This window comes from Ascaphus truei, chromosome 18, assembly GCF_040206685.1.
Source record: "Ascaphus truei isolate aAscTru1 chromosome 18, aAscTru1.hap1, whole genome shotgun sequence".
NCBI lineage: Eukaryota > Metazoa > Chordata > Amphibia > Anura > Ascaphidae > Ascaphus > Ascaphus truei.
Genome location: NC_134500.1, coordinates 13,089,854 through 13,111,464, shown reverse-complemented (window position 1 = coordinate 13,111,464; position 21,611 = coordinate 13,089,854). Strand labels below are relative to the sequence as shown.

General features: G+C 50.1%; 1 long non-coding RNA gene across 1 annotated transcript; it reads right to left on the bottom strand.

Moving 5' to 3' along the window:
* Positions 1-3,152: 3,152 nt before the first annotated feature.
* Positions 3,153-21,231, bottom strand: LOC142469262 (uncharacterized). Its single transcript, XR_012789005.1, has 3 exons — positions 19,733-21,231; positions 10,239-10,347; positions 3,153-3,231 (listed from the first exon to the last, which is right to left on the bottom strand). It is a non-coding gene; the product is annotated as an uncharacterized LOC142469262 (long non-coding RNA).
* Between the last annotated feature and the right edge of the window lie 380 nt (positions 21,232-21,611).

The following is a 21,611-nucleotide window of genomic DNA, read 5'->3' as shown; positions in this document are numbered from 1 at the left end:
CCCTTCTTCCTCATCTCCCCACCTTCCCCTCCTCTCCCCATCCTCCCTGCTCCTTCACAGCCCAGGTACTGCAGGTAGCTGGATCTTGCAGCTTGAGAAGGGCTCCTTCCATCCTTCTCACCTGCATCCTGCGTGAGGTTCTCCAGCAGAGGCTTGAAGAACACCTGCATGATCAGCATCCTTATGTCTTCCCCCACCCTAAGGGAGAATTCCTGTGGTTACCTGGTGTTGGTGCTACCTGTATGGCTCACAGGAGGCTCTGAGCATCTGCCAGTGGTAGTGGGGATAACCAGGACAGGCTTTTAGGGATCTTCACAGCTTTTCGCTCGGTGTTGCAGCGCCTCCATTCCCACAGGGCCCATAGGATTAGGTGCAGTCCCCTGCGGAAAGAACTCACTCCGTCACTGAAGAAACTGCAGCCTCAGGCAGGAGTATAAAAGAAGTAATGGTTCTTTGTTCTTCCATCAGTACATCACAGCAGTATACAAACATGTACACTCTCTTGGTCCCTGGACTCAACCCCCAGGGCTTGAGGCCCCAAAGATCTATCCCTGACTCCCACACTCCCTGGTGGAATATGGGGTAGCTGATCCCACTCCCCGGAGGGAGGGGAAAGAATGTGAATCAGAGCCCTGGCCCCACACTTACAACACTGCACAGACTACATTTAGGCTACAACCCTTTTGTACCCAGGGGAGGGTCCTAGGTCTGAGCCCTTGATAGGGCAGTACCTAGGTCTTAGGCCCACCCCCTGTCACTCAAGGGAGTTGTTTAGTGCAGCAGCAAGGAGCATGGGTTTAACCCTAACACTGCCTGCGCTAGTACCAGGGCTTATGTGTTAGGTAGGGCAGATTAGTAGCCTAGGGGGTGTACCTGGCTACCCTTATAATGAAGTGGGTTCATGAACGCACCCATGCCATGCATAAATAAATAGGTGCAGACCCCAAACATAACAGTTTGATGCAATCATGTTTAACGTTTTCAAGCAGGGCCGGCGACAGATTGTATCCCAAAGATGTGTTAAGGAAGATAGACGGGACAGTCCTTTCCACCGGACACTGTCCTAGCGCCTCCGGACATTGTATCATTATATATTACATTATATACTAGTAGGGATGGCATCGGCAGCCTATTTTCTGAGCACCCGAGGAGTAGATTGCACAGATCATAATACATTTATTGGTGAACTATTAAACTTTGTGCTCTGTCAATTATTTCCTATTCAACGTGGAAATATAATCACCAACTGCACGGCGCGGCCACGGGTACCACGTGTGCGAACGTCGCGTACCACGTGTGCGAACGTCGCGTACCACGTGTGCGAACGTCGCGTACCACGTGTGCGAAACATCTATCTGGGATGGTGGGGAGAAACAAAGGTATTTGCACAAGAGATGCCACTATATACACAGTTGCTGTGGTCACGCTATATAGATGACGTGCTAATACTGTGGGAGGGGACAGGGGAGGCGTCCCACCAGTTTGTGAACATTTTAAATAGCAGTGACCACAACTTAAAACTTAGCAGTGACATCAGCCGGGATGAAATCACCTTCTCGGACTTAGGCCGCAGATATAGTGGGTGCGCGCGGCGGAGCGCATGTCGGCCGAGCGATCTGTGCACTGACACCCATAGTGACGGGGAGGCGTGGCCGTGACATCACGAGGCTGGTTCGCCCTCATTGGCTGAACTGGTCACGTGAGGCGGCCGTCGTGCGACAAAATCAAAATCTTTTCTCGGCTCGAAACGCTGCGCGCTACCGCGCACTATGACCGGCCCCATGCCCCTGCATTTTGTTAGAGCTGCACGCGCCGTCGCAGGCACCTGTGACTCCCCTGTTCTCTCTGATTCCTGTGACTCCCCTGTCCCCTCTGATTCCTGTGACTCCCCTGTCCCCTCTGATTCCTGTGACTCCCCTGCCCCCTCTGACTCCTGTGACTCCTCTGATTCCCGTGACTCCTCTGTCCCCTCTGATTCCTGTGACTCCCTGCCCCCTCTGAGTCCCTGTCTGTCTCTCTCCTGTGACAATCTCTCTGTCCTTTGTTTTCTGTGACCCTGTCCTGTTTTTAGGGGTGCCCGAGAGAAAAAAGGTTGAAAACCACTGTATTAGATGATCTAATAAAAGTATTGAACTAAAAACCCACAACAACATATAGACGCCATCACTAGTGCCAAAGAGAGGACACCTGGCTTAAATCTAAGCCCACTGGTACATTATTTTGTGTGAGTTGCAAAGCCTGTCAAATAGACATCGCCAATTCTCAAATTGGAATGACACTAAACTCGTGTGACACAAAAAGGTTCATCAACTGTAAATCCATGGGGGTGATCTACATGGCCACGTGTAAATGTGGCATCATACATGTGGGAAGACTTCACGTCAGCTAAGAAGACACATACCGTATACTATGGGGACGAAGAAACAAACTATATCTAGACCCCATAAACAGACAGACAAGTTCCTCCTTGAATGCACTCAGAAAGGTAAGTCAGAGCGATATGGTTGATAACATTAAAAACCTTTTAATCACCAAATAGTAAGAACATATTGTAAAGAGGGAAATGGTAGAGGTAGTCCACGGCCAGTCCCTTTAAACAAACCAAGAAAAGATCTTCCTAAATAGGTGTATGGAAGATAGTGGGGACAATACACCACCTAGGTGGTGTATTGTCCCCACTATCTTCCATACACCTATTTAGGAAGATCTTTTCTTGGTTTGTTTTAAGGGACTGGCCGTGGACTACCTCTACCATTTCCCTCTTTACAATATGTTCTTACTATTTGGTGATTAAAAGGTTTTTAATGTTATCAACCATATCGCTCTGACTTACCTTTCTGAGTGCATTCAAGGAGGAACTTGTCTGTCTGTTTATGTTGTTATTATAGTTTATCCTCTATTGCACCAGTTTGTGTGTTATTTGATTTCATATACTATCCTCATTTTGCTGACGCGGGAGCTTCCCCTTCCCCTGTCCCCTTCCCTTCCCCCACCCCCAGATTAGTATATCTAGACCCCCACATCTAGAGGTGAATCAAGCCCATAGGGGGATACAATGTCTTCAGATCCAAAGGAAAGATCAAGTTCTTTTGGGGGGGACAAGGAGACTCAGACAATGCTCTGCTAAGAAGAGATTAATGGGTACTCTCATACCGAGGGACCTAAACGAAGACTTTGTACAGTATATTCAGCCTTTCTGTAAGTACCACGTCTGCAGTTGATAACTTGGTGCTGGAAAACAGAAACAGACAGATAATAAGAATGAATAAACTGTCAATATAAACGGTCGGGCAGATATTAATGCAGAGTACAGGTAGCATATGTATTCTTAAGAAAAGATGCAGGTATTATGCAGTAAGCTACTGTGATAACTTCAACGCTGAAGAGATGTATGTCTTAAACACATTCAGAAGTCTACCTATATGCAAGAATCAATAGGATATAGGTAGAATTTACATATTCTGATACGACATCACAACAACAATATATACAAATGATCTAGCCTCAGAGGAATACTTGTACCATTGGTTTTATACTACAATGAGTTGAAAGTTAGGACAGGGGTGCACAATCGTTCCCCGCTGCGCCCCTTTGCCTGCTTCCCTCCCTGATGCCGCAGACAAGGTAAGGATAGTTGCAGAGGCCTCACGCGATCCCCTGCCGTTTAATTGAAATACCTTGGAGAAGAGCTCTGGGCCTCTGCAACCACCCAGACCCCCAGCTTCCGCACCCCTGAGTTAGGATGTGCTGTGTCCCGACCCAAAGAGCAACTTTTGGTTTACTACAAAAACACCCCCGAGTACTGGTTGGAGTCCTACTAAAGCACTAATCCTCCCCGGAAGCCTATATGAGTGTGAATACAATGTTACTGTCTTGTGCTCTGAACATCTCCTGCTCTTTGATGTTCCCATGGTAACCATCCCACTGCACTGAGCAATGGCAAGAGCTCCTCCATTTTAACATCCCGGACACGTCATATGTCAAACTCCTATCTCTTGAATGAAGCATTTGCCTTAAATTTTTTTTATTAAAACAGCTTTTGAAAAGGGGGCGAGAAGATCTCCCAAATGAAGTAAAACGATGCTTTAAAATATGTGTGATTGGCGGCCAACATATAGCTCTAGGGTGGTATACAGATGTAGGGAGCCTCGCTGTGCCCTGCGAGCGGCGCTGTGACCATGACCTGTTACTGTATGGGACAGCAAAAAGGTAGAAGAGAGAGTTGAGTTCCCAGGAGGGTATGTACCCTTTGACCTTTGGAATGGACGTCAACGGTGTTAGTGGAGGCAGAGATGTAGGATGTGAGGGAGGTCGCTTAATGCGAGTGCATTAAGAGGTTTGTGCGACGGTGCACAGTGGGTGCAGATTATCAATGAAATATAGTCATTAAAAAAGGTTATAGTAGGTAAAAAAAAAAGGGGGGGACAGGATTGCAGACCCGTCTGAGACATGCAAATGCACCACAAGTGGGATTTGTAGTTAATGCACACAGTACGGTGGAGAGTATTTGCCACTTTTTTTTACCCACCATAACTTTTGTAATGTCTGGTTACACCCACGTACCAGCATCACGTTGCGCAGCCAGCAGCCAACCTCGCACTGAAGAGACCCAAAAGGTTGGAAACAGCTGTCCGTGAGTTGGGTTACTGGCTGTGCACTTCTTAAACCCAGGCGGTGCTGAGAAGCTGTGTGATACGGCGGGCATAAGCTTATTGGGTTCCACTCTCTGTGTGCTCATTTGCATATCATTACCCAGAATCCCTGGCTGCAGTGGAAGCATTGTATGCTAAGCGATAATAAGGAAAGGCAGGGTTGTAGATCTGTCTGAGACGTGTGAATGTGCTCACAAGTGGCATTTTTATCAGCTGTATTGCATGTATGCAAATGGATAAAAACGATTATACCCAAGTGATCACAGTGGCTTAAAAAGAAGCAGTACTGAGGCTGACAACACAAATCAAAACACATTCAATATTTTTTTTTTTGACCCTATAGATAATGGGAAGTGCGTGGGCATATTGCTTTTTCTGTTTACTGTTTCCTCGCTCCTTGGTGAACGTCTCTGTTCTCGCCAACTTCCCCACTCCCCACTGCACCATTATTTATACACCTCTCTCCCAACAACTTCTTTACCCCTCAATAAAAAGCACCCCCACAAATCCTCTATTCACACCCTCTATCTTCTCCTTCCTGCTGCTGTGGATCTCCCTTTAGCCTGAAGCCAGACATACACATCTGAGCTCACCCACGCCTCCCTGCCATCTCTTTCCTGTAAAGTGTGTTAACCCTTAAGTTATTTCACTAACCTTAAAACTCACCCCACAAATCAAGCATCCCAACAGCCAGCACTCATGGTTACTGTCCCACACTCAGTCACTCCTACCAGAAATTGTGACCAAGCACTGCCATCTACAGCACTTATTCCCTCGCCTGCTGTCTCTGTAAGTTCCCCATCAAACATCTTAGATTGTAAGCTCTTCGGGGTAGGGATTTCCTTTCCTATTGTCTGATTTTGCTGTGCTTATTGTATTATTATAATTCCCTGTACTGTATTCTTTGTGAAGCGCTGAGTACACTTTTGGCGCTATATAAATAAAGACAAACAAATACATACAAGAGGTATTTTAATTTACTAACCAGCAGTGCCACCCAGTGGAGCACCGTTATAACCTTACATTCGTTGGGTTTCGTGGTGTCGCCGCGGGGGGGAGTCAGCTTGCACGGCGTGTTTGTTTTCTAGGAAATACACGGCAGCCGTGGGATCCTGGAGACATCACAACCGTTGAGCTCTGCAGAGCTGGGGATTAGATCTCAGACCCGATCAGCATTTTCCACTACTTTATTTCTAATAATAGACGCTGACCTTAAGCAAGTCGTTTTATTGCAATGCGCCGCCAGCCTGAACTTAATGTAAGTTCACTAGGGACGCACTTCATTGTTGTAACACGTACGGTGTTGTATAAACCAGCAGCGCTACAAGGATAAATAATTTAGATACATTCGCTTCCATAATGAAGCCATGAAGGACGATGTGTTCTTAATCTTTAGCCAAGTGTGTTATGTGATAAGAGGGAATTTGGGACTGATTGGACTGGGATTGAATAGAAAACACAATGTGGACGCATACTCTTTTAAAGCAACATATTCGACGCCCCCTTTTTTTTTAATTACCTGGAGCGCAACTGTCCTAATTTCAGCTCCGGGGAACCCCCTACGTCTAGGGTTGACAGGTGTCCACTATTGAACTGGACTGTCCTGCATTTGGACTCTGTCCAGTAAATACTGGACATGTATGTGTATATTGGTATTACCCCTCTGGACATAGTGACCTGACCGGCTTGGGGGGCCGCGGATTTCCCTGAGCGGGGAAAGAGCAGAGCTGGTGCTAGGGGGCTGGGCAGCTTCCTCCATCCTGACTGGCTGCTGCTGAGTAATGTAGCCAATCAGGAGGAGGTGTCAGGAGCCTGGGGGTGGGTTCAAGGAGAGGAGGAAACCGCATGGAGCGGTGAGAGGTGTGTGTGTGTGACTGAGCACGTCGCACCTTTCACCATTGTGTCCAGTCAGGGCTTACTCACATTTTTCACTAGTCCATGGGACAGTAATTACATATATTCAGTGTAGGTGCCTGCAATTCGGTTATGCCTTGACATTGGCTGCAGGCTTATAACGCTTTGGCCAGAGGGTTTAACTAACGAACCCTTATTTATGAGATCACTATTTTATTTTAGCCTAATTGGTAGGAGGGCAGGAATCGTTCTTTTTCTTCATTACAATGCATCTGATCTCAGACGCGCTATTAGAGAGGGTTGGGGTTCCTTATAATGCATCTGATCTCAGACATGCTATTAGAGAGGGTTGGGGGTTCCTTACAATACATCTGATCTCAGACGCGCTATTAGAGAGGGTTGGGGTTCCTTACAATGCATCTGATCTCAGACGTGCTATTAGAGAGGGTTGGGGTCCACAGAATTTCCCAATATAATTATAGGGTCCTTTAACCAAAAGAAGTTTGGAAATCACTGGCTTAAACTATAGCTATCAATGCCCTATGAAATATATACAGAAAATAACAACTATAACTGCTGGTCAGTTATTTAATTTGGGACAGTGCACCTGTTTTATTTTATGTACTTTGCAGTTCCCACAATGAGCCATTAATTATCATAATAGGGTACACTTATTATCATTCAATCTATGTATGTATTTATACCCTCAATAAACCATCATTTGAATAGATGATGCCGTGCATATACATATATAAATTATACAGGGGTGTAGCTATAGCCTGGATAAAGCCTGGGGCCTGGGGCCTGGGGGAGGGGGGGGTCCGCTCTTCAGACAGACAGGGGGAGATGGTATGCAGCGGTGAGCCCCCGGTATTAAACAGAAGATAATGAGCAGCTGTTCCAGAGGCAGAGCAGGGGAGGAGCGTGCTCTATAGCAGCAGACATCGGAAGTAAGAAAGACTTCCGGGTCAGACCACTAGAGTGCGCTAGTGTGAGCACATTCACATGTCTGACAGGTCTGCAACCCTGCTTTTCATCATTATCTCTAATTATGCAATGTTTCCATTGCAGCTAGGGATTCTGGGTAATGACATGCAAATAAGCACACAGTGTCACCTTTTGCTTCGGATCCATTTTAACAATGGACCCCTATGAGCTTATACATGCCATATTGCACAGCTTTTCAGCACAGCCTGGGTTAAAGAAGTGCAGAGCCAGTAACTCTACTCACGGACCTTTTGGGTCTCAGCAGTGCGAGGTTAGCTGCTGCTGGCTGTGCAAAGTGAAGCTGGTACGTGGGTATAACCAGACATTAAACAATGGTGGGTTAAACAAAAGTGACAAAAACCCTCCCGCGAACAGTGTGCTGCAAATAGAAATACCACGTGTGGTATTGTAAGAAACAACTTCTGCAACTGCAGCAGAACTGAAGTGACTATCTGTTTATAGATATATACGGAATAAAATCCATGTTAAAAAGCACCTCCTGTGAAGCCTATTCATTCTAATGAAAATGCTATTTCCAGCTAATTTACTGTCAAATGTTCAAAATATAATTATCCTCTTAACAGTGAATGGGTGTTATTGGAGAAAATTATTTGCCCGTCCTTCAATCTGAATAATGTGTCACAATTGTTAGAATTTGACTTCGCAGGTACCTTTTGAAGAGCCCTTCTCACACATTTAGTCAGCATCCAAAATGGCATTAAGGAGATTCTCTTTAAATAGCTATCACGAGGCATGATATGGAATTACAACCAGGGGATATATTTGTTGCTGGGTTGAACAAGTGGGTTACAGTTACAAATCTTCTCCCAAATGTTTCTTATTTTATTGAATATCCTCCAAGTCAATAAATTGCTCACGGTTTGTAATTGGCATGTGATAAAAAGAAAAAAAAAGCGCAAACCCCACAAAATAATGTAAATAGTGATAAGTGAAAATTGGAATATAAACCAACGTGGTACATTCAAAGTGCTTTAGTGATCATATGTCAGATGCTGCCAGATACCGCAATAACACAAAAATACAAACAATAGGTATTAGCTGCGCCGGTACGGTGGCCTCAAGTTTCCAAAAAGCCCTACGCGTTTCACCCGTGTGTCGGGTTCACCCCAGAAGTAGCCGACACACGGGTGAAACGCGTAGGGAGCAAAATCCCATTAATTTCAGCTCCGGGGACCCCGTGCTTCTGGAGATACTTACCTCCATAGGAGGTGCCAGTAGCCGCTCTGGCTGAGCTAGCTGGGGTTTAAAGCTGCCACGTCACGCGGGCCAGTAGGACGCCGAACCCGGTAATGTTACGGCTTGCTATTGGCCCACAGGGCCCGGAGTATTTGCTCTATACAACTTACAAACAGTATTATTATGCTCGTAATGTTTACTCTGCTGTGTTATTTCCCTGATCTGCTCTCTGTTGTGGATGTTCTACTTTGCACATTGGTGTTTTCTCCTTTGTTATACACAGCTGTTTAGTATTACCTGTGACAGCTCCAATTATGGTAGTTTTGGCGCCAAAACACACACACGCACACATATATACATACATACATACATACATACATATATATATATGTCTATGACACTATAGGTAGAAGCTTGAGAAAAGACCTGCGGGGTCCGAAACATCGCCTACTTTTTTTGTGTGGTTGCCCTGTGATACCATTACAATTATTTTTGTCATTTACCTGTGAGTGCTGCAGATTTTTGCATAAACACACACATATATACATACAGTATACATACACATATATATACACACACATATATAAACATATACACACGCACACCTTCAGAAACATTAATACTTTAAAATGTCACTGAGATAAGAAAACCCACCAGTAAATGTTAGACTAAATAATAAGAGTAGAATGGAGGGGGGCTACACTTTGAGCACTGAGGGAATTCTTGAGGCCCGTTCTCACATATTGTATTGTATGTCTTTATTTATATTGCACCATTAATGTACATAGCGCTTCACAGTAGTAATACATGGGGTAATTAAATAAATAACAGATAATATAAATAACAGATCATGGGAATAAGTGCTTTAGACATAAAAGTAACATTAAGGAAGAGGAGTCCCTGCTCCGAGGAGCTTACAGTCTAATTGGTAGGTAGGGAGAACGTACAGAGACAGTAGGAGGGAGTTCTGGTCAGTGCGTCTGCAGGGGTCCAAGCTTTATGTATCATGTGTTCAGAATATCCACAGTGCTATTCATATGCTTCTTTAAGCAAGTGTGTCTTAAGGTGGATAGAGAGGGTGCTAGTCGGGTACTGAGGGGAAGGGCATTCCAGAGGTGTGGGGCAGTCAGTGAAAAAGGTTTAAGGCGGGAGAGGGCTTTAGATACAAAGGGGGTAGAAAGAAGACATCCTTGAGAAGAACGCAAGAGTCGGGATGGTGCATAACGTGAAATTAGGGCTGAGATGTAAGGAGGGGCAGAAGAGTGTAAAGCTTTAAAAGTGAGGAGAAGAATGTAGTGTGAGATGCGGGATTTGATCGGAAGCCAGGAGAGGGATTTCAGCAGGGGAGATGCTGAGACAGATCTAGGAAAGAGTAGAGTGATTCTGGCAGCAGCGTTTAGGATAGATTGTAGGGGAGACATGTGAGAGGCAGGAAGGCCGGACAGCAGGAGGTTACAGTAATCACGACGGGAGAGAATGAGGTACTTCCCTGAGAAATAGGCCTCTGACTCATATAGAGAAACGTCAAATCATATCAGCATCACTTACTTCCCAATCACATGGAACTTATATAATGAGCATCTGTCATCCACGGCTGTATCAGCATCTGCAAGCGATCCAGCGTCCCCGGAGAATTTCCATCGTAACTAGGACTGCACTAATAAAGGGACAAAGGTAAAACCCCAGAGTGAGTAAAGACACTGACTGGCACTGAGTTTGAAGCAGGGGAACCTGGTTCAATTCCCGGTGTCGGCTCCTTGTGACCTTGGGCAAGTCACTTTATCTCCCTATGCCTCAGACACCAAAAACATAGATTGTAAGCTCCACGGGGCAGGGACCTGTGCCTGCAAAATGTCTCTGTAAAGCGCTACTGTACGTAAAACTAGCAGCGCTATACAAGAACATGCTATTATTATTAGATTTACTTTTACAAGACAAAAATACTGGCTAGAAGCAGTTCTCAATTGCTCAGTAAATTATTATTATTTAAGGCAGGGGCGCACAACTGCAGTAATCAAGCTCCCCCCTCATCCCCCTAACAGGTCATGTTTTCAGGATATCCCTGCTTCAGCACAGGTGGCTCAATGAGTCCCTGCTTCAGCACAGGTGGCTCAATCTTTGACTGAGCCACTTGTGCTTAAGCTGGGATATCCTGAGACCCTGACCTGTTTGCGGGGGGAGGTGTAGGGGGTTGAGGGCCGGAGTTGAGCACCCCTGCTTTGAGGTATGAGCTCCCCTCTCTGCAGGGGACACGACACTAGCCTGTCCCTGCTGTACGGGGCGGTCCTCGTAGGTGCTGACTTCAGTATTTACTTTAGGATCTGCCATTAACAAAAAAAACAGGTAATAAAATCAGGTTAAAAGGGATGTGTGACCTCAGGTTTCATCACGTGAAGGGGAATAGCGACTCTGGGAAAAGTAAAAAAAAATACAATTATTTTAACCTTCGCCCCGCTGCAATAAAATGAAAGCACTCTGCCCTCAACAATCTTTTTCTAACATTATCCTAATTCTCATTATCCCCCCCCCCCCCCCCAAATGTTGAATGCATTCAGAGTTGTGTTGTAAGACTCAGTACTGCTTCTTTTTAAGCTGCTTTAGTCACTTGGGTATATTTGTTTTTATCCACTTTTATACATGCGATACGGCGAATCAAAATACCCCCGTCACATGTCTCAGACAGGTCTGCCACTCTGCCTTTCCCCATTATCTCTTCGCATACAGCGCTTCCACCAGAGCCAGGGATTCTGGGTAATGACATGCACATGAACACACAGTGTCACCTTTTACTGCTAATCCATTGTAACATGAGACCCCTATAAGCTTATGCCTGCCACATTACACACTTCTCGGCAAAACCTGGGGTAAAGAAGGGCAGAGCCAGTAACCCTGCTCACAGACAGCTTTGAAAACCTTTTGTGTCTCTTCAGCGTGAGTTTGGTTGTACAGGACGTGCAATGTGAAGCTGGGATAGGTTTCAACCATACATTATATAAGTTATGGTGGGTAAAGAAAGTGACAAGATCCCTCCACCCTACAGTGTACAGCAAATAAAAATGTCACTGGTGAGCACATGCCATGACATGTAATGTGGCAGCTATGTACATGTACCTGGTACGTTTGTGAATGGCGCAGGGAACTAGATAAACTTATTTCTTACATTTGACACAGATGCTGCAAGGAAGAAAATAAATGAAAAAAAATCAATCACAACTTCAATCCTGTTCCTTACTTGACATACAAATATCATTGGTATCAGGCATTTGCTGGCATGCGCTGAACGTGGGCTATTTGCAACCAACTGTTTGACTTCTAACCTCTCGCCAATAAAGCAGTTAGGCCGACAGGATTTATGGCTGGTTGGGCGGGGAGGGGGGAGTTCCAGTGGAGGAGGAGAGCACACAGCCCTGTAGGGCAGGCGGAGGGGAGCGAGCCCACGCAGGAGCTGGGCAGTGGGCGCAGGCAGGCGCCAATAGGGTTTGGGCCTAGGCAGGCGCCGGAGGGAGGTGGGCCCAGGCAGGTGCAGGAGGGAGGTGGGCCCAGGCAGGTGCAGGGGGGAGGTGGGCCCAGGCAGGTGCAGGAGGGAGGTGGGCCCAGGCAGGTGCAGGAGGGAGGTGGGCCCAGGCAGGTGTTGGAGGGAGGTGGGCCCAGGCAGGTGTTGGAGGGAGGTGGGCCCAGGCAGGTGCAGGAGGGAGGTGGGCCCAGGCAGGTGCAGGAGGGAGGTGGGCCCAGGCAGGTGCAGGAGGGAGATGGGCCCAGGCAGGTGCAGGAGGGAGGTGGGCCCAGGCAGGTGCAGGAGGGAGGTGGGCCCAGGCAGGTGCAGGAGGGAGATGGGCCCAGGCAGGTGCAGGAGGGAGGTGGGCCCAGGCAGGTGCAGGAGGGAGGTGGGCCCAGGCAGGTGCAGGAGGGAGGTGGGCCCAGGCAGGTGTTGGAGGGAGGTGGGCCCAGGCAGGTGTTGGAGGGAGGTGGGCCCAGGCAGGTGCAGGAGGGAGATGGGCCCAGGCAGGTGCAGGAGGGAGGTGGGCCCAGGCAGGTGCAGGAGGGAGGTGGGCCCAGGCAGGTGCAGGAGGGAGATGGGCCCAGGCAGGTGCAGGAGGGAGGTGGGCCCAGGCAGGTGCAGGAGGGAGGTGGGCCCAGGCAGGTGTTGGAGGGAGGTGGGCCCAGGCAGGTGCAGGAGGGAGGTGGGCCCAGGCAGGTGCAGGAGGGAGGTGGGCCCAGGCAGGTGTTGGAGGGAGGTGGGCCCAGGCAGGTGTTGGAGGGAGGTGGGCCCAGGCAGGTGCAGGAGGGAGGTGGGCCCAGGCAGGTGTAGGAGGGAAGTGGGCCCAGACAGGTGCAGGAGGGAGGTGGGCCCAGGCAGGTGCAGGAGGGAGGTGGGCCCAGGCAGGTGCAGGAGGGAGGTGGGCCCAGGCAGGTGCAGGAGGGAGGTGGTGACCGTGCGGCTCATTAGTGATTTCCTAATCCCTGCTCTGCTAATAGCTCATAGATCAACGATGTACAGTATAAGATTAATAGAGACATCAGGAGTCTTGTGCTAATGATGGTCGAAAGAACCTCCCATGTTACTTCCGTGTAATCGGTTTTTAAAGTTTGTCCTGGTTCTAAACTATCACCATGGTGGTAAATCAGAGCAAGTAATGCCGCGGTCTCCGCACAACTCGCCGCCCTCCATTTTAATAACAGGATGGAAATCAGGGTGTCCCCAGAGCTGAAAATAGAATGTTCTATCTCTGGTTACCCCCCCCCCCCCCCCAGGGGCGCAAAGCCACCTATATCGCCTCCCCCAGGGGCACAAAGCCACCTATATCGCCTCCCCCAGGGGCACAAAGCCACCTATATCACCTCCCCCAGGGGCACAAAGCCACCTATATCACTTCCCCCCCAGGGGCGCAAAGCCAACTATAACACCTCCCCCCCAGAGGCGCAAAGCCACCTATATCACCACCCCCAGGGGCACAAAGCCACCTATATCACTTCCCCCCCAGGGGCGCAAAGCCACCTATATCACCTCCCCCCAGGGGCACAAAGCCACCTATATCACCTCCCCCCAGGGGCGTAATGCCAACTATATCACCTCCCCCCAGGGGCACAAAGCCATCTATATCACCTCCCCCAGGGGCACAAAGCCACCTATATCACCTCCCCCCAGGGGCACAAAGCCACCTATATCACCTCCCCCCCAGGGGCGCAAAGCCACCTATCACCTCCCCCCAGGGGCGCAAAGCCAGCTATAACACCTCCCCCCCAGGGGCGCAAAGCCACCTATATCACCTCCCCCCAGGGGCGTAATGCCACCTATATCACCTCCCCCAGGGGCACAAAGCCACTTATATCACCTCCCCCAGCGGCACAAAGCCACCTATATCACCTCCCCCGGGGCGCAAAGCCACCTATATCACCTCCCCCGGGGCGCAAAGCCACCTATATCACCTTTCCCCAGGGGCGCAAAGCCACCTATATCACCTCCCCCAGGGGCACAAAGCCACTTATATCACCTCCCCCCAGGGGCGCAAAGCCACCTATATCACCCCCCCCCCCAGGGGCACAAAGCTACCTATATCACCTCCCCCCAGGGGCACAAAGCCACCTATATCACCTCCCCCCCAGGGGCACAAAGCCACCTATATCACCTCCCCTCAGGGGCACAAAGCCACCTATATCACCTCCCCTCAGGGGCGCAAAGCCACCTATATCACCTCCCCCCAGGGGCGCAAAGCCACCTATATCACCTCCCCCAAGGGGCACAAAGCCACCTATATCACTTCCCCCCCAGGGGAACAAAGCCACCTATATCACCTCCCCCCCAGGGGCACAAAGCCACCTATATCACCTCCCCCCAGGGGCACAAAGCCACCTATATCACCTCCCCCCCAGGGGCACAAAGCCACCTATATCACCTCCCCCCAGGGGCACAGAGCCACCTATATCACCTCCCCCCCAGGGGCACAAAGCCACCTATATCACCTCCCCCCCAGGGGCGCAAGCCACCTATATCACCTCCCCCCCAGGGGCGCAAAGCCACCTATATCACCTCCCCCCCCAGGGGCACAAATCCACCTATATCACCTCCCCCCAGGGGCGCAAAGCCACCTATATCACCTCCCCTCAGGGGCGCAAAGCCACCTATATCACTTCCCCCCAGGGGCGCAAAGCCACCTATATCACCTCCCCCCAGGGGCACAAAGCCACCTATATCACCTCCCCGCAGGGGCACAAAGCCACCTATATCACCTCCCCCCCAGGGGCACAAAGCCACCTATATCACCTCCCCCAGGGGCGCAAAGCCACCTATATCACCTCCCCCAGGGGCGCAAAGCCACCTATATCACCTCCCCCAGGGGCGCAAAGCCACCTATATCACCTCCCCCAGGGGCGCAAAGCCACCTATATCACCTCCCCCCCAGGGGCACAAAGCCACCTATATCACCTCCCCCCAGGGGCACAAAGCCACCTATATCACCTCCCCCCAGGGGCACAAAGCCACCTATATCACCTCCCCCCCAGGGGCGCAAAGCCACCTATATCACCTCCCCCCAGGGGCACAAAGCCACCTATATCACCTCCCCACAGGGGCGCAAAGCCACTTATATCACCTCCCCCCAGGGGCGCAAAGCCACCTATATCACCTCCCCCCCAGGGGCACAAAGCCACCTGTATCACCTCCCCCCAGGGGCACAAAGCCACCTATATCACCTCCCCTCAGGGGCGCAAAGCCACCTATATCACCTCCCCCCAGGGGCGTAATGCCACCTATATCACCTCCCCCAGGGGCACAAAGCCACTTATATCACCTCCCCCAGGGGCACAAAGCCACCTATATCACCTCCCCACCACCTATATCACCTCCCCCCCAGGGGCACAAAGCCACCTATATCACCTCCCCCCAGGGGCGCAAAGCCACCTATATCACCTCCCCCAGGGGCACAAAGCCACCTATATCACCTCCCCTCAGGGGCGCAAAGTCACCTATATCACCTCCCACGGGGCGCAAAGCCACCTATATCACCTCCCCCGGGGCGCAAAGCCACCTATATCACCTCCCCCGGGGCGCAAAGCCACCTATATCACCTCCCCTCAGGGGCACAAAGCCACCTATATCACCTCCCCCCCAGGGGCACAAAGCCACCTATATCACCTCCCCCCCAGGGGCACAAAGCCACCTATATCACCTCCCCCCCAGGGGCGCAAAGCCACCTATATCCCTCCCCCCCAGGGGCGCAAAGCCACCTATATCACCTCCCCCCCAGGGGCACAAATCCACCTATATCACCTCCCCCCAGGGGCGCAACGCCACCTATATCACCTCCCCTCAGGGGCGCAAAGCCACCTATATCACCTCCCCCCAGGGGCGCAAAGCCACCTATATCACCTCCCCCCAGGGGCACAAAGCCACCTATATCACCTCCCCCCAGGGGCACAAAGCCACCTATATCACCTCCCCCCCAGGGGCACAAAGCCACCCATATCACCTCCCCCAGGGGCGCAAAGCCACCTATATCACCTCCCCCCAGGGGCACAAAGCCACCTATATCACCTCCCCCCCAGGGGCACAAAGCCACCCATATCACCTCCCCCAGGGGCGCAAAGCCACCTATATCACCTCCCCCAGGGGCGCAAAGCCACCTATATCACCTCCCCTCAGGGGCGCAAAGCCACCTATATCACCTCCCCCAGGGGCACAAAGCCACCTATATCACCTCCCCCCAGGGGCACAAAGCCACCTATATCACCTCCCCCCAGGGGCACAAAGCCACCTATATCACCTCCCCCCAGGGGCGCAAAGCCACTTATATCACCTCCCCCCAGGGGCGCAAAGCCACCTATATCACCTCCCCCCCAGGGGCACAAAGCCACCAATATCACCTCCCCCCCAGGGGCGCAAAGCCACCTATATCACCTCCCCCCCCAGGGGCGCAAAGCCACCTATATCACCTCCCCCCCAGGGGCACAAAGCCACCTATATCACCTCCCCCCCAGGGGCGCAAAGCCACCTATATCACCTCCCCCCCCAGGGGCGCAAATCCACCTATATCACCTCCCCCCAGGGGCGCAAAGCCACCTATATCACCTCCCCCCCAGGGGCGCAAAGCCACCTATATCACCTCCCCCTCAGGGGCGCAAAGCCACCTATATCACCTCCCCCCAGGGGCGCAAAGCCACCTATATCACCTCCCCCCAGGGGCACAAAGCCACCTATATCACCTCCCCCCAGGGGCACAAAGCCACCTATATCACCTCCCCCCCAGGGGCACAAAGCCACCCATATCACCTCCCCCAGGGGCGTAATGCCACCTATATCACCTCCCCCAGGGGCGCAAAGCCACCTATATCACCTCCCCTCAGGGGCGCAAAGCCACCTATATCACCTCCCCCAGGGGCGCAAAGCCACCTATATCACCTCCCCCAGGGGCGCAAAGCCACCTATATCACCTCCCCCCCAGGGGCACAAAGCCACCTATATCACCTCCCCCCAGGGGCACAAAGCCACCTATATCACCTCCCCCCAGGGGCACAAAGCCACCTATATCACCTCCCCCCAGGGGCACAAAGCTACCTATATCACCTCCCCCCCAGGGGCGCAAAGCCACCTATATCACCTCCCCCCAGGGGCACAAAGCCACCTATATCACCTCCCCCCAGGGGCGCAAAGCCACTTATATCACCTCCCCACAGGGGCGCAAAGCTACCTATATCACCTCCCCCCCAGGAGCACAAAGCCACCTATATCACCTCCCCCCAGGGGCGCAAAGCCACCTATATCACCTCCCCCAGGGGCACAAAGCCGCCTATATCACCTCCCCTCAGGGGCGCAAAGCCACCTATATCACCTCCCCCCAGGGCCGTAATGCCACCTATATCACCTCCCCCAGGGGCAAAAGCCACTTATATCAACTCCCCCAGGGGCACAAAGCCACCTATATCACCTCCCCCCCAGGGGCACAAAGCCACCTATATCACCTCCCCCCAGGGGCGCAATGCCACCTATATCACCTCCCCCAAGGGCACAAAGCCACCTATATCACCTCCCCTCAGGGGCGCAAAGCCACCTATATCACCTCCCCCGGGGTGCAAAGCCACCTATATCACCTCCCCCGGGGCGCAAAGCCACCTATATCACCTCCCCTCAGGGGCGCAAAGCCACCTATATCACCTCCCCTCAGGGGCGCAATGCCACCTATATCACCTCCCCTCAGGGGCGCAATGCCACCTATATCACCTCCCCGGGGCGCAAAGCCACCTATATCACCTCCCCTCAGGGGCGCAATGCCACCTATATCACCTCCCCCCCCCGGGGCGCAAAGCCACCTAGATCACCTCCCCCAAGGGGCGCAAAGCCACCTATATCACCTCCCCCCCAGGGGCACAAAGCCACCTATATCACCTCCCCCCAGGGGCGTAATGCCACCTATATCACCTCCCCCCAGGGGCACAAAACCCCTTATATCACCTCCCCCCAGGGGCACAAAGCCACCTATATCACCTCCCCCAGGGGCACAAAGCCACCTATATCACCTCCCCCAGGGGCACAAAGCCACCTATATCACCTCCCCCGGGGCGCAAAGCCACCTATATCACCTCCCCGCAGGGGCGCAAAGCCACCTAGATCACCTCCCTGCTTTCCTTTTTTTAGAGTTATAGGTTTGAAGCTGGGGGTCTCTGGAGCGGAACCGCGTTACTTTCAGCTCAGGGACCCCCTGCTTCCAGAAATACTTACCTCCGTAAGGGGTGCCGGTAACAGATCAGGCTGGGCCACGTGGGACTATAGAAATGGCGGATTTAAAGCTCCTGCCTCACACGGGCCAATAGGAAGCCATGATGTAATCCCTTGCGGCTTCCTATCGGCCCACGTGGCCGGGACATTTAAATTCGTGGAGCAGCTATCGGCACCCGCTACGGAGGTGCATCTCGGGAAGCAGGCGGTCCCCAGAGTTGCAATGAACGCGTTTCAGCTCTGGAGACCCTCTGCTTCAACCCTATTTTTTTTTTAAAGCCAGGGATTTTTCAATCTGTATCTAATATATTTTGTATTCAAGACTGACTGTCCACAAAATTAAAGGTGAATTAGTTTTTTTCTTAGCTTACCTGGCTCAGGAGGTCTATGCAGAGATGATTCATGGTTCCGCAACCTAAAAAGTCTTCCTAGTTCCTGAGACATTTGTACTGTTTTGTGTGCAAATTAAATATATCACTTATGAGCACATTCACATCTCAGACAAGTCTGCAACCCGCTTTTCCCCATTATCTCCCAGCATACAGTGCTTCCACTGCAGCTAGGGACTCTGGGTAATGACATGCAAATGAGCACTCCATGCTACTTTTTTTTTTGCGTGCCAGTCTTGACCTACACATATGGTTATGGCGTCACCTATAGCAAGCCCGTAACATCATATGCCGACGAGGTTGCAACTCTTCCAGAGCAAGCTTTGATGCTGCAGTCATTTTGTGTTCCCCGGCAAGTATTTAAATCTGCTCATCGATCAGGATCCGGGGATTCAAGATCAAGACCTGATCCAGATTGAAAAAAGTAGGGGGGACTGCTGGGTGATGGAACGTTTGTAAGGAAACCGATAACACGGCTCACTTCTTTTTTGATCTGCTACATGGAGTTGCCTCTTTAATTGTTGTAACGAGGTAGAATTTTACATCTGCATAAAACACAACCTATCTTTCTCCTTTGCATGCAACTAGGAAGCAGAGCAAAAAGTGCGGTGTGAAAACGACAGGACATCTGGTAGTGAAAAAGTCACACACTAAGCGCTCATTTGCATATAATTACCCAGAATCCCTGGCTGCAGTGGAAGCATTGTAGGCTAGGAGATAACGGCAAAAGGCCAGATTGCAGACCTGCCTAAAACACGTGGATGTGCTCACTAGTGGTATTTTTATTTACTGTACACTGTATGGTGGGGCGTTTTGTCACTTTTTTTTTTACTCCCCATAACTTAATTTGTGTCTAGTGAACCCAGGAAAATGTAAAGCCATTTTTCCGTATTTGTGCATAATCCCACATGAGTTAAAGATTTCATTTATATCATTGTCATCACCTAATTTTCTTCGGAGAATGCAAGACTGTGTGCTGGTCGGTGGTCGCCTTTCCCTCGGGAGAAGACTGCGGTGGGCGAGTAGGCGTCAGCCGAAAGCCCTAAAGACTTGGACCCTCCTGCGGCGTCTGCTGCACTAGGAGGGAACAGGATGGACGTCGGATTCTTCGGATGACATCAGGACTTTTCCTGGACCTTGTGGCTGAAGAGGACTGACCATGTCATGGACTTGCAGCTCTCCGGAGCCTATAGTCACAAGTTTTGCGCACCTGGTTTCACTTGACCATGAGCACGGTAGAAAAAAAAAAAAAAAATCATTGTCATATCAAACTTGTGCATAATAGCGATGTTGGCTGTTTTAGGACTGATCAGATCAACGCAGTCTTGCCAGATTGGGGCAAAAAGCAGATAAACTGGGGGTCTCTGCGAGCTACGACTAGGTCGTAATTATGTCCCATTTTAGAAATGTATGAAAAAAAAAATGTAAACGAGCAGTGTAGATTACTGCTTTTAATATGGAACAATGCCTTCTAGTATAAAGCCCTCCAGCTTTCTAGTAAGATAATTTGCTGCCAATTTCTTTGTATCTTTTGTATGGATGTATATTTAATTGTAATATTTTGTTTAATTTAAAGTCAGAACTGAGAATGGCTATACTGCCAAGGCGGGGATGTAAAACTGGTAATCATATTAACATATTAACAGTATGTGTTACAGCAAATGATGAGTTTGCAAATACTTTCAAATTAAAAAAAAAACCATAATGACATATCAGGTGATGTAATATTTATCTTGTGTTACCTTGTCTTTCTAAACAAGTATTTGGTCTCACCAGCGATCAGAGATAAGAAGTAGCAAAGGTAATTACATCCAAGTGTTAAGGACAAAGCTCGCCGGCCGTTCCTGCTACTGCCTTCCTGCAGGTATACCCTACTTTCCAAGGGTCACGCGTCACATGCTACATGTCTTTGCAACTTCTCTACAGGCATACCCCGCATTAACGTACGCAATGGGACCAGAGCATGTATGTAAAGCGAAAATGTACTTAAAGTGAAGCACTACCTTTTTCCCACTTATCGATGCATGTACTGTACTGCAATCGTTATATACGTGCATAACTGATGTAAATAACGCATGTGTAACAGGCTCTATAGTCTTCCCGCTTGCGCACAGCTTCGGTACAGGTAGGGAGCCGGTATTGCTGTTCAGGACGTGCTGACAGGCGCATGCGTGAGCTGCCGTTTGCCTATTGGGCGATATGTACTTACTCGCGAGTGTACTTAAAGTGAGTGTACTTAAAGCGGGGTATGCCTGTATATGAAGATAGACCGAGAGACCCAATTCTACATCCAACGTGACAAATCATTTCATTAAATACATATCTGTTCTTGTCTCATACGCGAGGGTCCCTTAGTTGAATTCTTTGGCCAAAGCACTATAATCCTGCATTCCACGCCAAGGTATCCCCCCTTCTGCAAGTCCTAGCATTATCTGCCAACGTTCTCTTTACCTCTGTAATAGAAGAAGATGTTTTAATAGGCAGGTCAGTCACAGCATCTCAGAACTTGCTATTTAAAGGTGGGCAGGGCGAGCTTGGAAACAGGGAGGAGGGCGTCACAGACCTCCAAACAACTGTTTACCATATAAATCTACGCACACAAACCCCGGTAAGCTCAAACCCAGACCCAACTCACCATATATTTTAACCAAAAAGGAGTGCTACAGTGGCTGAGACAATGTATAAACACAAGACCGAGAACCCCAGTGCTACATCCATGTAGGGTTGGTGTTCTCAGACTTTTGTTTATACATTGTTTGTGTTTGTAGTATTTTTTGCAGAATTTCAATATAAGTTTTAAATGTTGTTCAATGACAACATACT